This window comes from Lichenostomus cassidix, chromosome 2 (genome assembly GCF_008360975.1).
Source record: "Lichenostomus cassidix isolate B80296 chromosome 2, HeHo_3.0, whole genome shotgun sequence".
In the NCBI taxonomy this organism is placed as follows: domain Eukaryota; kingdom Metazoa; phylum Chordata; class Aves; order Passeriformes; family Meliphagidae; genus Lichenostomus; species Lichenostomus cassidix.
Window position 1 is genome coordinate 92,209,319 of NC_139482.1, and position 13,769 is coordinate 92,223,087.

At 43.1% G+C, this 13,769-nt stretch overlaps 1 long non-coding RNA gene across 1 annotated transcript; it reads right to left on the reverse strand.

Annotated features, from left to right (window-relative positions):
* Nucleotides 1–630: 630 nt before the first annotated feature.
* On the reverse strand, nucleotides 631–10,965 carry LOC146441781 (uncharacterized). The gene is made up of 3 exons (XR_014849524.1): nucleotides 10,636–10,965; nucleotides 3,725–3,876; nucleotides 631–835 (listed from the first exon to the last, which is right to left on the reverse strand). It is a non-coding gene; the product is annotated as an uncharacterized LOC146441781 (long non-coding RNA).
* Between the last annotated feature and the right edge of the window lie 2,804 nt (nucleotides 10,966–13,769).

The following is a 13,769-nucleotide window of genomic DNA, read 5'->3' on the forward strand; positions in this document are numbered from 1 at the left end:
CTTGTTATTCTGAAGTGTTAAGTGTTTAGGGATGTGTCTAAAGCTTTCTTATTTTTTGCTGATCCTTTCCACAGCTTCATTAAGTAGAAATGCGTTGAGGAGAGTGCAACTTTTTGACGTATCTCATCAAAACTGAAACACTGCAGGAAAATAATAAGGGAATTGAATTTTGATTTAATCCATTAGCTATGCTGGGGCAGCTGTGTATCTAATACTACAAAGCATGTATGTGATCTCCTTACAAGGTGAAAGGAGAAGACTTTGCAGTTGAGCCTTATGCTTGTCCTTTGCATTTACTGGCTTTTCATTCCCTTTTTCCCTAACTGCTCTTGCTCCTGGAGGAGCCATAAACTTCGCTTCAGCGCTGCTTGAGAACAGTACACCAGCCACTAGTTCTTCTTGTGAGTAAGGAATGACACCTTGTGGCCGTAAAGTGCTAAAATAAAAATAATCTTAGTACATTTTGAATCACGTGGCCATGTGCCATAGGGCTAAGTTTTCTCTGACCATCATTTATTTAACTTTTGGAGAGCCAAAGAAAGATCAGTGTAAATAGGGATTTGTGCATTTATGTTTTTATATGGTTAAGAACGATTGAATTTCCTGTCTCCCAGGGTTTGTTCACTCCTGCCAGACTGTCCTTCAGGGAGAAGTTAGCTCAAGGATCATCTCACTGGAACACTTCACTCCTAGTCCTTTGCCTGAGGAACATTTTTTCTCCACAAAACCATTTGCAAGAACTGGTCAAGCAGGAGTAGGATGATCTCCCAGTGGACTTTTCTATTAGCCGTGGGTCCCCAGCCCCTTGTCAGACCCTTCCAGGACAGACCTTGACCTAGGCAGCAGAAGAAATGTGTGAGAGTGGCATCATAATCTGGGGACAGGATGTTGTTTCTGCTTCCACCATAAAACTTAACAAATAACTTTTGCGATTCTCTTTAAATGGTTTCTTGATTGTGTGCTAGCAAAAAAAGGGACTTAAAACATTTTTAGCTCAAGAAAGTGAAAGTGTAATAGGCTTGAAACACCCCTCACTCCAACCTGGTATTCCTTCCTATGTGGTATTTTTATTGTTTAAATTGCACCATCTCCTAGGAACTCAGTGTGCTGGAATTTGTACTAACAAAACATTCAAAGGTATTTAGGCAGCACCTCATGTCCTCCATGTCTACATAGCGGACAAGAAATATCAGGTAGGCACAAATGTCAAGTGGGCAACATGGGTTAAAGCCAATTATGTGAGCTGTGAACACAAGACAAAAGTGAAACGGAAAAAACAGACATTCCTGCCCATCCACTGAGTTTAGGTGATGTCAGATGAGAATGATTTGTACTTTATAGTGGGAAAGGTGAATTTTGAGCAGAGAGGGTATGTCTAACTCCTTCAGGTATTGCCTGAAAGCTTTTCCCAAGGAAAAGAAGAGAGTGAAGAAGCCAATGCAAATCTTTCTGCTCTTGAAAAGTTCACTGGGCTAGTCTGGAGGTGGCAATGAAAGTGTTAACTGACTCAAGCTCAGTCTGTTTTGCCTGTGCAGAGTGCAAAACTTCTCCCAAAACACAACAGTCATCCCTTGAAGATACCCAGGGAAAAAAAAAATCACTGACTTTTTCATGAGTGACCATTATAATGATATAAATGACCATTTGTCCACAGTGACAATGTCAGACACTTTAACCTGTGTAACAGATTAAGTCAGAGTAACACAGATTTCCCAGCTCTGTTGCTTTTTGGATTTTAAGATCCCTTTTGAATGAACCTTGACAAACTTAAGAGCTGAAAGACTAATCCAAACTTCTTTTCTCAGCAAAGAGCAATGCTTGTCCTGGACTTCCCAGCTTGGATGAATTTAGCTTGTGCAGGAGCCTTTCTATAGCCTTTCTATATATATCGTTCCAATATACACAAACCACATTTCAGGTTGGTTGTAGTAATATCTCTGTAGGCCTCATGTGCATCACCTTGCATGTCATTCTCCTTATTTTTTCCCTGTATTAAGTGATGACAGCTCCTTCTCCACTCACTTATCACATCAGTTCTCCTGACTGCAGCCACCTGTGCTAAGGAGCCAGTGAACATTCTGGAGCCCCTGACAAAGGCTGATCCCAGCACTCAGCTATTCAGCTGCAATGAACTGGGTGTTTCCAACCCTGTGTGAATGTTTTCACATACAATGAGTCCCAAGTCACTGTAAAGTTGTGGGGATTGCACACACAATCGTGTGTCTGTCAGTCTGCCCAGGGGGTGCCAGATGGATTGATTCTGTGCCAAACCAGCTGGCAGCAGCAGGAGGCACCCAAGGCTGCACCACCACATACACGTGGTTATGCTCCTAAAGGAGGACAAAGGATGAAACACCTCTGGATGACCAGCCCAGAGAAAGTGCACTGATATGGGTGTTGTGTACCATTTTGGTCATGGCCAAACCTGAAGGGAGAGGAGCCTTGGCATTTCAAAAAATGAGTCTAGGACAAAACCAAGGAATTTTTAGTTTTGAGGACTGAAAGAGGCTGTCTTTATTTAATGCAGGTAGAGGACCTTAGGTACCTGGCACTGCTTTCTTAGCTGAATCCCTGGAAACCTTTCTAAATATAGCTGGAGAGGGGCCTGAAGAACATCATTTGACCCCAATTTGAACATGGAGTTATACCAAATGCCCTCCAGAAGCCCTTTCCAACCTCAATTTTTCTATCGTTCTCTGAGCAAGCTGTGTGACATGTCAAACTGAGTCTTGGGCCAGAAACCTTTCAATAAAACTGTGATCAGTGTCTTCATTTTGAAGAGAAGCTCAGGCCTAACTCACAGTTTATTTACATCATGATGCAAGTGCTGTCACTCTGCTGGAGACACAGGATGCCCCTTCTTGTGATTTTATTACAAATATTTGGAACGTAATTTTGAATATTCAGCTTTTGAAGCCTGGAAGTGTCAGAATTTCAGAAGGAAAAGAATGTGCTTATGAGATTGAGGCAAATTACTTTTGAAACATGATTTTTCAGATACAATGATTTGTTTGTATTTTCTGGATGACCATTGATGTGCCTTCACAGCAGTGCACCGAGTTCAAGTCTTTGATTCTCTGCAATAAGACCAAAAGATTATTTTTATACAGTAATTTGTTTCAGAAGGGAGTGAGGTGGGGCAGAAACAATGCCCAGAAATGTTTCATCAGGCATGCTTTTCTAAGGCAGCAAAAGCATCTGTCATGAGCCAGCAGAAGGAGAAGTTTCTGTCAAACTATAGAGTAATTTGAACCCATTTGTCTCCTAAGTCTTGTGCAACCTCTGTTTGAGAATACAATAGGTTAGAATACAGGTTTAGACTTCTCTTTAGCTTTGAGTCATGTCATTAGGGTCTCCATCAGATTTTTAGTCAGAAATCATGAAGGTAAATGACTGCATTGGGACTCCATATAGTATTAGCTGCAAGAGCTGGTGATTCTTTGTTTATGTCCATTCCCAAAGGTGAGCAGTACCTTCTAACAGGATTATTAAAAAAGACAATTTATCTCAAGGGGTAGTGGGAGGTAAAAAATTACTCATCATTAAAAATCTTAGTCTAAGTGTTACCTCTTTCTCTGGTTTAAGGTAAACAGGAATGCTATAACTGCAGGAGATAATTAACCATTCCTTATTCTATGGAATATTATTAACATTTCTTGAAGCATAGTAATAATCACTGTTATATAAATATGAAATCTGAATCCAAGGAAATAAATTTACTTACAGAAAGTCAATTGTGAAGACTGAAATGCAAACAGGGTGTGAGCTTCCTTTGTGATATGGGACGATATACCATGGTGTTTGCAAAAGCATAATTCCACAAAAGAAAGACATACATTTCTGGCCTGTGAAGTTCCTGAAGCATTGTGTTTGGTACTGGAGTCACGGTTGTCAAAAGGTAAAGAGAAAACAGCAGAATAATAAAAATGTGTTAACAATAAGCCTCTATTTAAAAAGAATAAGAAGAGAAAAAATAGTTACAACAATACAGAGTACAGCAAAACCCAGGAAAATTGAGATGAAATTAACAGATGAGTTGATTAACAAGGCTATCAGGAACGATACTTCAAAAGAGTAAGTAAGGGAGCAAGCTTCAAAGAAAAATACTGAAAGCAGCTCAATAAATTTGGGAATGGGTAGCACTTAAAATCATACTTATTCTCAATTAAGAGGCCTTTAGAGTGAAATCTACTTATCTAATAAAAACATTCTAATAAAGTGTTTCAAAGGTTCTTAACAGACACAAATTTGCTGTCTACTTTTTGGTGTTCTGCTTGGGTGCACCTTTTCAAGGAGGAAGACTACAGTAAAGCCATACTGGGAGCTTCCATACGAACCCCCCTCTCACAGTAACTCCTATTTTAGTCATCCTCCTTTGCAGAAATAGTATCCTATAGACCCTGAGTTTATCCATTTGAAAGGGTTTAGCAGCTGGTTTAGCTCTCACACCTGTGAAAGGCTGGATAGCCTGAAAACCTGACATAATGAACTGGCTTCACTGCACTGGGTAGCTGTCTGCAAGTGGGAAACAAGGAAGTTTAGGAAAAGATTAAGGAAACAACAGAATTTTGCCTTAAGTACAATATTTATTTATTGACCCGTAAGTGGTACAGCTGTATTTTCAATGTTTGATGAGAAAAAGCTAAGATAAATATTTCAAGAGGTATGGCTGTCATGTCTCCTGCTGTTATTCTGGGCCAGCAACCTAGTTTGAAAGCTTTTTTTTTTTCCAGAGGTGAGCTTCCTACAGCGTTTCTGACTCAAATCTATGTATGTATTAGATGGGAAGTATTAGATGATTTCTAACTCCTAAATGTTTGATGCTTTGTGGCATGTCCTGTTGGATAGTTGAGCACAGAAATCTTTCATAGCTACCCAAAAAAATTTCTCCATGTACAGTGGTGTGCCACTGTTATTGGCAACAAAATCCAAATGCTTGCCAATCTTTGAAATTGTTTCTAAAAATATTTAGTATATATGTGATCATCCAGTTGAGGTTTCTGGCATGATTAATCCAATTAATTTTAGAAGAAATTGCCTTCAGGCCAACAAGTAAAATGCAAGAAGAAAGCATTAATTAAGTTCACATACTGAAATTTAAATAATTAGAAAGAAAATATTGTGGCCCCAAATGCAAAATTTATCCATGGTCTCTTTTAAAAGGTCATCCCTTTTAAAGAGTATATGAAATTTACATCATGCTTTTAGTATAGGATGAATAAGCCTGTCATATCTTCCCATTTAATAAAGAGTTGCAAGAGGCAGCCCATTTAGCAATGAAGAAAACAGAAAGCTTATTTTCCACATATTTTTTAAAATACACATTGAGGTCGTGGCCCCACTGAAATGTGCAGCTGGAGAAGAACACAAGTGGGAGGTAAAAAACTGCAGCTGGAAGCAATTTCTCCACCATCAGGCCTTGGCCTGGTCAAGGCTGCTTTGGCCCCAGAGCAAAGCGGTCATTTTAAATCATATGTAGAAAAGAGTGTCGTTCTGACCACACTTTTCCTTGTGAGAAGCTCTAGAACAATGACCACCTGCTCTGATGGGGCATTTCCTACAGCCTCCATGGTCCAGTGATGGTACCGTTGTGGAGAAATTATTTATTGATGCCACAGTCATATACGATTCCAAATCCCAGCCTTGTCCTATCAACGTGCTACTCTTTACAGGTTTCAGTCAGGATTTTATGAGGGCTGGAATCACTCTTTTTAACCTGAAGGCTTCAGAAGGTAAGCTGCCACAGCCAGAGTGAGGAAGACAGTGGCTATCACAAACATTCGCAGAGCAATACTAACACTGAACCTACTACAGTTGTTTAAGTTCCTGTTTTACCACTGGCAGAGCAGCTCAGTGTTAGGTCAACATTACCTGTGCAAGATAAATGCAAATGGGCAGCTTTACAGCTAAATGTTCGCAGGAACAGAGTACGTGTCTTCCACTTTTAAGCATTTCAGAAATGTTCCAGGAAACACACACATCCATTTAGCCATTGCCTTGACTTCTAATAAAAATTAAAAAAAAAAAAAAAAAAAGTTTAAAGTATTTTCTTAATGCTGCAGGGTAGTTCCAAATTTCAGTGGGTTGGAGAGCCAAAAGAAAAGTGCTTCTCTATTAACACAGAGGATGGGTGAGGACCTGAAGGCTGCATTTCAATACCTCTCCCTGATATGGGAATGAGAGGTCAACCCCTTGCCGTAGATCAGATGTTCCAGAATGCACCTATGGACAGAGGGCAAAATCTCCACGTAGCTTCTGATTTTGAACATCTGGGCAATCATAATGATTTCAGCAGGGAATTACATATTTCAAGAGAGAAAGCACTGTCGGACCTGACATGCTGGATAACACAGACCATCCCATCCCATCCCATCCCACCCCATCCCATCCTCCTTGCACTGAGCCAACTAGTGCAGGATAGGGTGGTTCAGCTCTAAATTAGAACTTGTTATCAAGATATGAAAACTTACTGCATTCACTAGCTATTAATTGCTTGGGCAAAATCCAACATCAAATACTTACATTTAAAAATAAACTAGAAGATGTTCCATTTCTGAATTGAACGCCAGGAGGAACTGGTCAGTAGGTGGCACAAGAAGAGCACAGCACTGCACTGCAGTATGGGAGCTGAGTGGCCTGGGCTGTATTCTGAGCCAGCAATCCTGCCATTTTCCCCCCTACAGAATTTATAAATCCCGTTAGCCAGTGATTTAACTCACTGAATCATTCTGCTGAAGCATAAGGAGTGAGTAGTTTAAGTGGAAGCGTTCTCCGAAATGCTCCTTCCTCTATCTCTGAGTGCACTGTGTACTCCTGACAACCACTAACATCACTACATCAACTGCTTTCAAGTATTAAACAATACTTGAATACCAGTGTACAACAAAATAGAAATTTGACATGCCAGAGTACAATGCTCTGGCATTTAGCAGGTTTGTGGTTTGCTAACTTCAAATATTCTTGCTTATATTGCAGGCAGAGTATCTCAAAGCCTTTTGGAGTGGTGGGGGAACACAACCCCACAACAGGTTCATTCTGCTGAGGAAAAGGTTTCATGGACTGTGTTTGTTTACCAGCAGCATGTTAAGGAAGAAAATAGAAGAGCCACATGTCAGGGCTTGATGCATCAATTTGTGGTCATCATGATCTGCAGGGGGCCTCTGTCTTTCCAGAGGAATAGCAGCAGCTGCTAGATTAGCACATTGCATGGGGAGGTCAATGGCAAGCATCAGATTGAGCAGTTATATTTAACCTTAGGAACTCTGTGATGACTAAAAGATGTTGCTTTTGTTGGCTGATGCCTTCATTAGCTGTTGCCAAGGTTTTTCTTGCAGGTTGGAGCTACAGGAGCACCATGACTGGGTACAAAACAGCTCAACAGTTCCTCTTTCTTCTGTGCAACTGCATGTCTCTTCCTCTCCACCAAGATTTTAAAGGAAAATGCAGAAAAACACACGTACTGAGTGCCCTGCCTTGTGACTCTGACATGTCATCATTCATTTACAGGAGGAAAATTGAAGGGGTGGTGGTGTCAAAAATGATGTGCATAATTTGGCTTTTCTGAATGTCTCCTTTGCACTCTGGTGCCAGAGGACTGCACGCAAATCACACAGAATGTAATGAAAAAAAAGTACTGAATTGGAACCAACCAAGTATAAAAATTATGACTTCTGCCCATTCTAAGGAAAAAATATATCTACAAACAGCTAGTTCTAAGTTTAGGTGTGTTTGTAGTTAATAAAGGAAAAAAAAAGGGAGGAGGACAAACATCAAATACTGAAGAAAACAAGCTATCATCAGCACAAATATACTTGTCATTGTAATGTATTTTCCTTAAACAAGCAAAATTGAATCCTACATAGCCCATCTCTTACATTATTCTATTTGTCGGTATGGTTCTAAAAAGTCAATTATAAGCACTATTAAAGCATAAAATACACCAAAGCCATCATACCTTTCTTGTTTCAGATCTCATTTCTATTTCCAGCCCACACATACCTGCTGTTGTATCTCATTTATTGCTGTAAATTATGTGCATCAGCATCAGTGCAAGTAATTGATGACACTGAGATCACAGCTGAGCTGAATTCTAATAAAGAAGTGATTTCTCACCACCTGAAGTCCCCTCCACTCCTATTTCCTTCTTCCTCAAGTAAAAGAGGACAGGAAGGCTAATTCTGAGATATAATTTATTAAAGACCAGAAATATGCCTGGATTGTCAAAGCAGCTAAAGTTGGACATGGTGACCCAGGAATCCCTTTCACTCTGGCACAGCCATGGTTTCAGCAGACCTAAGCATCATATGATGAGTCCTTCTTGACAGAAGGAGAAAGAGGTGATGGTGCCCATTGAAATACTGTGAGCAATTCGGGGGAGAACATAGCTTGGGTCAGCTGCTCCCTGTTTCACCAGCAGTGTTGCCCACCACAGTATGTGCCCAAATCACTCTGACCAGTCTCCAAATGCACGACACAAGACTCAACATAAATTCTTCATATTTTTCAAAGTATTTCTGCACCATCCATTACTTTCATTTCTGATCAGCTCCAAATGAATAATCTGACATGACTGTTGCTTGGCAAAATGTAATGAGTGCCTGTGGAATTTCATGTCTCGATTTGACAGTGATTTGTGGGGTTGGTTTTAAATCTCTATGCTGTTTGGGGTTGTCAAGCAGAATCCGGTGTGAATTCTCAGTGTGGATGAACTACGCCTGGGCTTTAACACAACCTTCAGGGGCAAATAACACATATGAGTTTTTCATATTCCCAATAGGAATTCAAAATACTACATTTAGTCCTGATAAGAATCAATCAAAAGAGCTTTAAAATGAAGCTCAAATGCATCTGCTGGGTTTAACCTATCATTGCATTGAAAGCACAAGATTTACCTGCCTATGTCAAGACCAAAAAATCAACGATGGCCCTTTGGATGACCCTACTGTGAGATTCAAATGGCAAGGAAACCTGAAACGTGGCCATCCACCACTCTCCAGTTACACTGGTGCATGTGGCAGGGCTTGCTGTCCCAGAGTCCAGCCTTCAGTGGTCTCAGGTGCATTTGGCAAGGGAAAAGCTTCCGAAATCCTGCTGGGTAGGATACAGCCTATTCATTTGCAACACAGCCTATGTACTCCAGACCCATGTCTTAGCTTTGCTCTTGCCTGGTAAAGGCTGTGCAGTGAGTGTGAGTGTGTGTGTGTGTGTGTGTGTGTGTGTGTGTGTGTGTGTGCGCGTGTGTGTGTATGTGTGAACCTCATTCTTGTGACATGGGGAACATTTTAAGTAAACCCCACAAATGTATTTGCTGAGGCAAAGTTTACAGGTATGAGAACAGGGCCTAAATTGCCAAATGTATGTACAGACTGGAGAATGAGATACTGGAAAGTAGTGCCATGAAAAGGGATCTGGAGGTCCTGGTTGAATCTGAGTCAGCAGTGCCCTGGGAACCAGGTGGGCCAGCATGGTGGGGCATCAGGCACAGCATCAGCTGGGCAAGAGAGAGGATTGTCCTGCTCTGCTCTGCGATGGGGTGGCCTCACCTTGAGTGTTGGGGGCAGTTTTGGGTGCCACAATATAACAAAGATATGAAACTATTAGAGAGCATCCAACGGAGGGCAATGAAGATGGTGAAGGGCCTTGAGGGAAAGCTGAATGAGGAGCAGCTGAGGTCACTTGGTCTGTTCAGCCTGGAGGAAACTGAGGACAGACTTCATTGCAGTTACAACTTCCTCGTGAGGGGAAGAGGAGGGGCAGGCACTGATCTCTTCTCTGGGGTGACCAGTGACAGGACCCAAGGGAATGGCCTGAAATTGTGTCAGGGATGGTTTAGGTTGGATATTAGGAAAAGCTCTTTCACCCAGAGGGCATTTGGGCACTGGACAAGACTCCCCAGGAAAGGGGTCACAGCGCGAAGCCTGATAGAGTTCAAGAAATGTTTAGACAATACTTTCTGGCACATTGTGTAACTTCTGGAGATCATCCTGTGCAGGGCTGGGGATTGAACTTGATGATCCCTGTGTAGGGACCGGAGTTGGACTCAATGATCCTTGTGGGTCCCTTCCAACTCAGCTTATTCTGGGAAATTCTGTGCTTCTGTGAACTCATTGGAGAAGGGCCTATTAGTCACATTACAGAAGACATGCCTCAGGCAGCAGTGACAGGGCTGCAAGTCACAGTCTGGGAATTACTGTATAACAGTAAGAGTGAAATTAGAATGTGAGAAATGCTGAGCACCCCTACCAGTGCAGCACTGACATGGACATGCTAAAGCTGCATTGCCCTCAAGCACTCCTGTTTCCTCACAAGGCAGCAGCGGGGTTGAAGTGTCAAATGCGGGCCATGATTTTATGACCAACATGCACATGGGTTTCTGCAAGACTCCCTGGTATCTTTGGCTATCTTTGGACCCTTGGAACCCTCGCTCCAGGGTCCCCTCAGCGCAGCACCTGCAGACTTAGAGATGGCTGAAGGTCACCCCATTGCACAGAGGCTGGAAAAGGCCCAATTCCTGCCATGGGCACCTTCCCCCGCCCCGGGAGGGCTGCTCTCTCTCCCCAGGGACTAACGCCGCGGCTCCTCCACGTCGCAGGAGCTCACGTAGACACCAGGCGCAGAGAATGGGGATGAAATTACCTTCATGCATAAAACATGGCATGGCGACAAAGGGACGGCAGGGCCTCGGTGGCCGCCCGCCGCATCCTGCCGGCGGCCCGGAGGCTGGCCGGGGGCTGCCGCAGGTTAGCCCGGCGGGGAGCAGGCCGTGCCCGGTGGCGGCGGGGCAGGGCGGCCAGCGGAGCCATGGACCTGTCCCCGTGCCTGCACTGGGTGCGGACACGGCTCTGGCGCTGCAGGCTCAGGCGGAGGCACTTCTGCAGTAAGTGTCGCGTCTCGGCTCCCCGCGCACCTTCCCACCCCTTTCCTACCCTTTCCTTTGCCCTCAGTGCCCGGAACCCATCGCTCCACCATGGAATGGCTGAGCCCTCCTGCCCTGCCCAGGGCTCCGAGCCTGGCTGCGGAGGGCACGGCCATGGCTCTGTGGCACCAGCAGCCCCAGCCGAGCACAGCCCTGCGGCCCCAGGGTTTGAAAGGCGCCCTTCCTAACACGGCTGAGCACTTTTGCACTTTTCCAAGAGAGTCGTAAGACAGGATGGGTTGTGCGGTGAAAGGGGAATATGGAAAAATGCACAATAATACTCGCTCCTCTTTTTTGACCAGCTGCAGGAATCAAAAAAGTTTGATTGAAAGGAACGTAACCAGATCGGTGGATTGTGGAGTATCACAGTGCATACAACACTCAACCTGACCACTCCTTTGGCTGGTTAGAAGCCATGCACATCACTGATGTACATTTTGTGTGTATATATATACACATATACATACACGTATATAAATGTATATATAGCCTTACTGCAAGCTGCTGTGATACATTATTCACCATTTCACCGTGGTTTTACTGGAGGTAGTTTGCTTGCCTTCCCTGACAGACCATATATATGGAGACCAGCCACTTCTAGCTGATTTATTCAGGTTCCCTTTCAGCTGGCACCTTGGAAAGAAATGCTGCCAGCAGTTCTGCAGAGACCCAGGAAGGGTAATGTATCTGTGACAGCTGAGGAAACAGAGGGGATTGCTTTGGTTCAGTCAGCTGTAGTGTCTAATCACTCCTGAGGAGATGCAATGCAATGGCTTGGGAAGATGGGCTGGGTTGGCCAGCCAAATGAAGCATCTTCTCCCCTATCAAGGTGATACATTGTAAAAGGGCTCTTGGAATGAGAATGCCACTAGGAATACCCTGCAAAAGGATTAATATGATAAAATGAGCATGCTGTTTGTCAACTCTGCAATGAGTTCATGCCATTTCAGTATCCTACTTTAGCCAAGGAGATAACAAGGTCTGTTTGAATTTTTTGAACTTATAGCATTGTGGAATAGACATGAAGCTCTCACATCTACCTTCTTAAATATTGTTTTGCCATGAATTCAACTCTGGTGTGCCTTTCACACGCAAAATGTTACTGGTAGGTACCAGAAAGACGGATTTTTCTAGTTGTCAGTTGACTGTACGCCATGTTTACTGGTTTTCAGTACTTGCACATTTGTGAGTATTTTGGTCAATTTTGTGGCTGTTAATGAGGGAGAAAAATAGAAACACTTTTGTTTCCTGTCTACTTAGGATGAAATTCACCTTTTCCATATGAAGTTCCCTACTCTTCCAAAATATGTATGTGGCAGATAGTTTGCAATATGTATGGAAACTTCTTACCACAATATTCACTTTGAGCATGAATTTTCCTGTTAGTACATACATTTGTTACTTGTGCTGTCCTGTGAGTTAATAAGAACTAGTGCCAAATGCGCCACTTAGCTGGAGCTCTAAGAATGAGAAATTCGAGAACAGCAGATGCTCTGAATAATTGAAGGAGGTTTCTTTGGTTGACAATAGTGCTATCTTTGCACATCTCTCAGAGCCCCTCTTTTTAGCTGGCCTCTGCCTTAGGGAAACATTGCAGCACTGAACCAAAAGAAAGGGATAAGGGTTTTTTATTTTTATTTCTTAATGAGTCTGAAAAATGCTAATCACTCAGAAGAGTGTTTGTTGGCTTTGTTACTAGAAATAACTTCTGGCATCTTTAATTAGGTTGCTCTAGCCTGCATCAGTGAAGAAGCACAGCTTTCTATGATCTGTTTTGAGGCCAGTCCTGAGGAAGGACTTCTTGCAAATTCCATGTCCTCCTTAGCTGCCTTCTGCTGGAGCACTGCAGCAAAACTGCTGCTATTACAGGAGACATGCTAATCTTCTGTTTAAAAATGTGCAGTTGAGATTAAAAAAAAATCCAGTGAGGAAGCTACTGCTGGCTGGTTTTCGAAGTGTCTATGAGCACAGGCTGTCATTGTACCTTCTTGTTAAGGCAGCCATTCAAAGAAACAGCCAGGGGACTTTGCAGTCCTTCTGTGCCTGCCCTTGTGGCCTCATTTTACAGCTGAGTGCCTGAAGGAAGCTCCCTGCAGGCACGTGTGCTCATGGCAAAAGCACTGCTTTGAACAAAGGCACTTTTTCAAATAGAGATCAGTAGTTTCCTCATTTTCCTCACTGCCTGGCTGGATGTAGCTGTCCCTCTGACCAAGGGGTAGAACTGCAGCTGGCACCAGAGAAGCCCTCTGAGAGGCTTCTGACATTCACAAAACTAATTCTCTGTTTTCGTCTTGCAGCAAGGGCTGCTTCCAACAGAGAGACATTGGACAGAGAGTGTAAGTTCATGATACTGCTATAAAAAAATGACACTGGAAGTACTGAAATCTGCTTTCCCTCTGGACACTCCTCTGTCCATGCAGATGGAAAAACATTGCGAAGCTTTCCTGGAGCAGGTCATCCACAGCATCTCAGTCTCACTGTGCTCTCTGAGGTCTCATACAGGTTGGCCTGCTTTGCCTTTCATTTCCACTGTCCCAGCCACACATATGGTTCATGAACCTTGAAGGAATTGGGGGTCTTCCAAGGCTGCTGCCTGGCTGCTACGTTTGATTGAAGTTGGCCAATGGGTTAAAAAATATTAATGATCACAGTGCATAATGTCTCCTTAGGAAAACAGGCTAATAGGTCCTGTTCATGCCAAGGCTGGAAGCTGAGCTTGGAGCATGCTAGTAATAACTGCATGGAGCAAGTCTTAAAACTGTGTTGGGAAGAGTCTGAAAAGCAGCTGTTTGCTTCTACTCCCCAGAATGTACTTGGCTTCTGGCCACCAATGCATGTTAAAGCCCTGGGGATC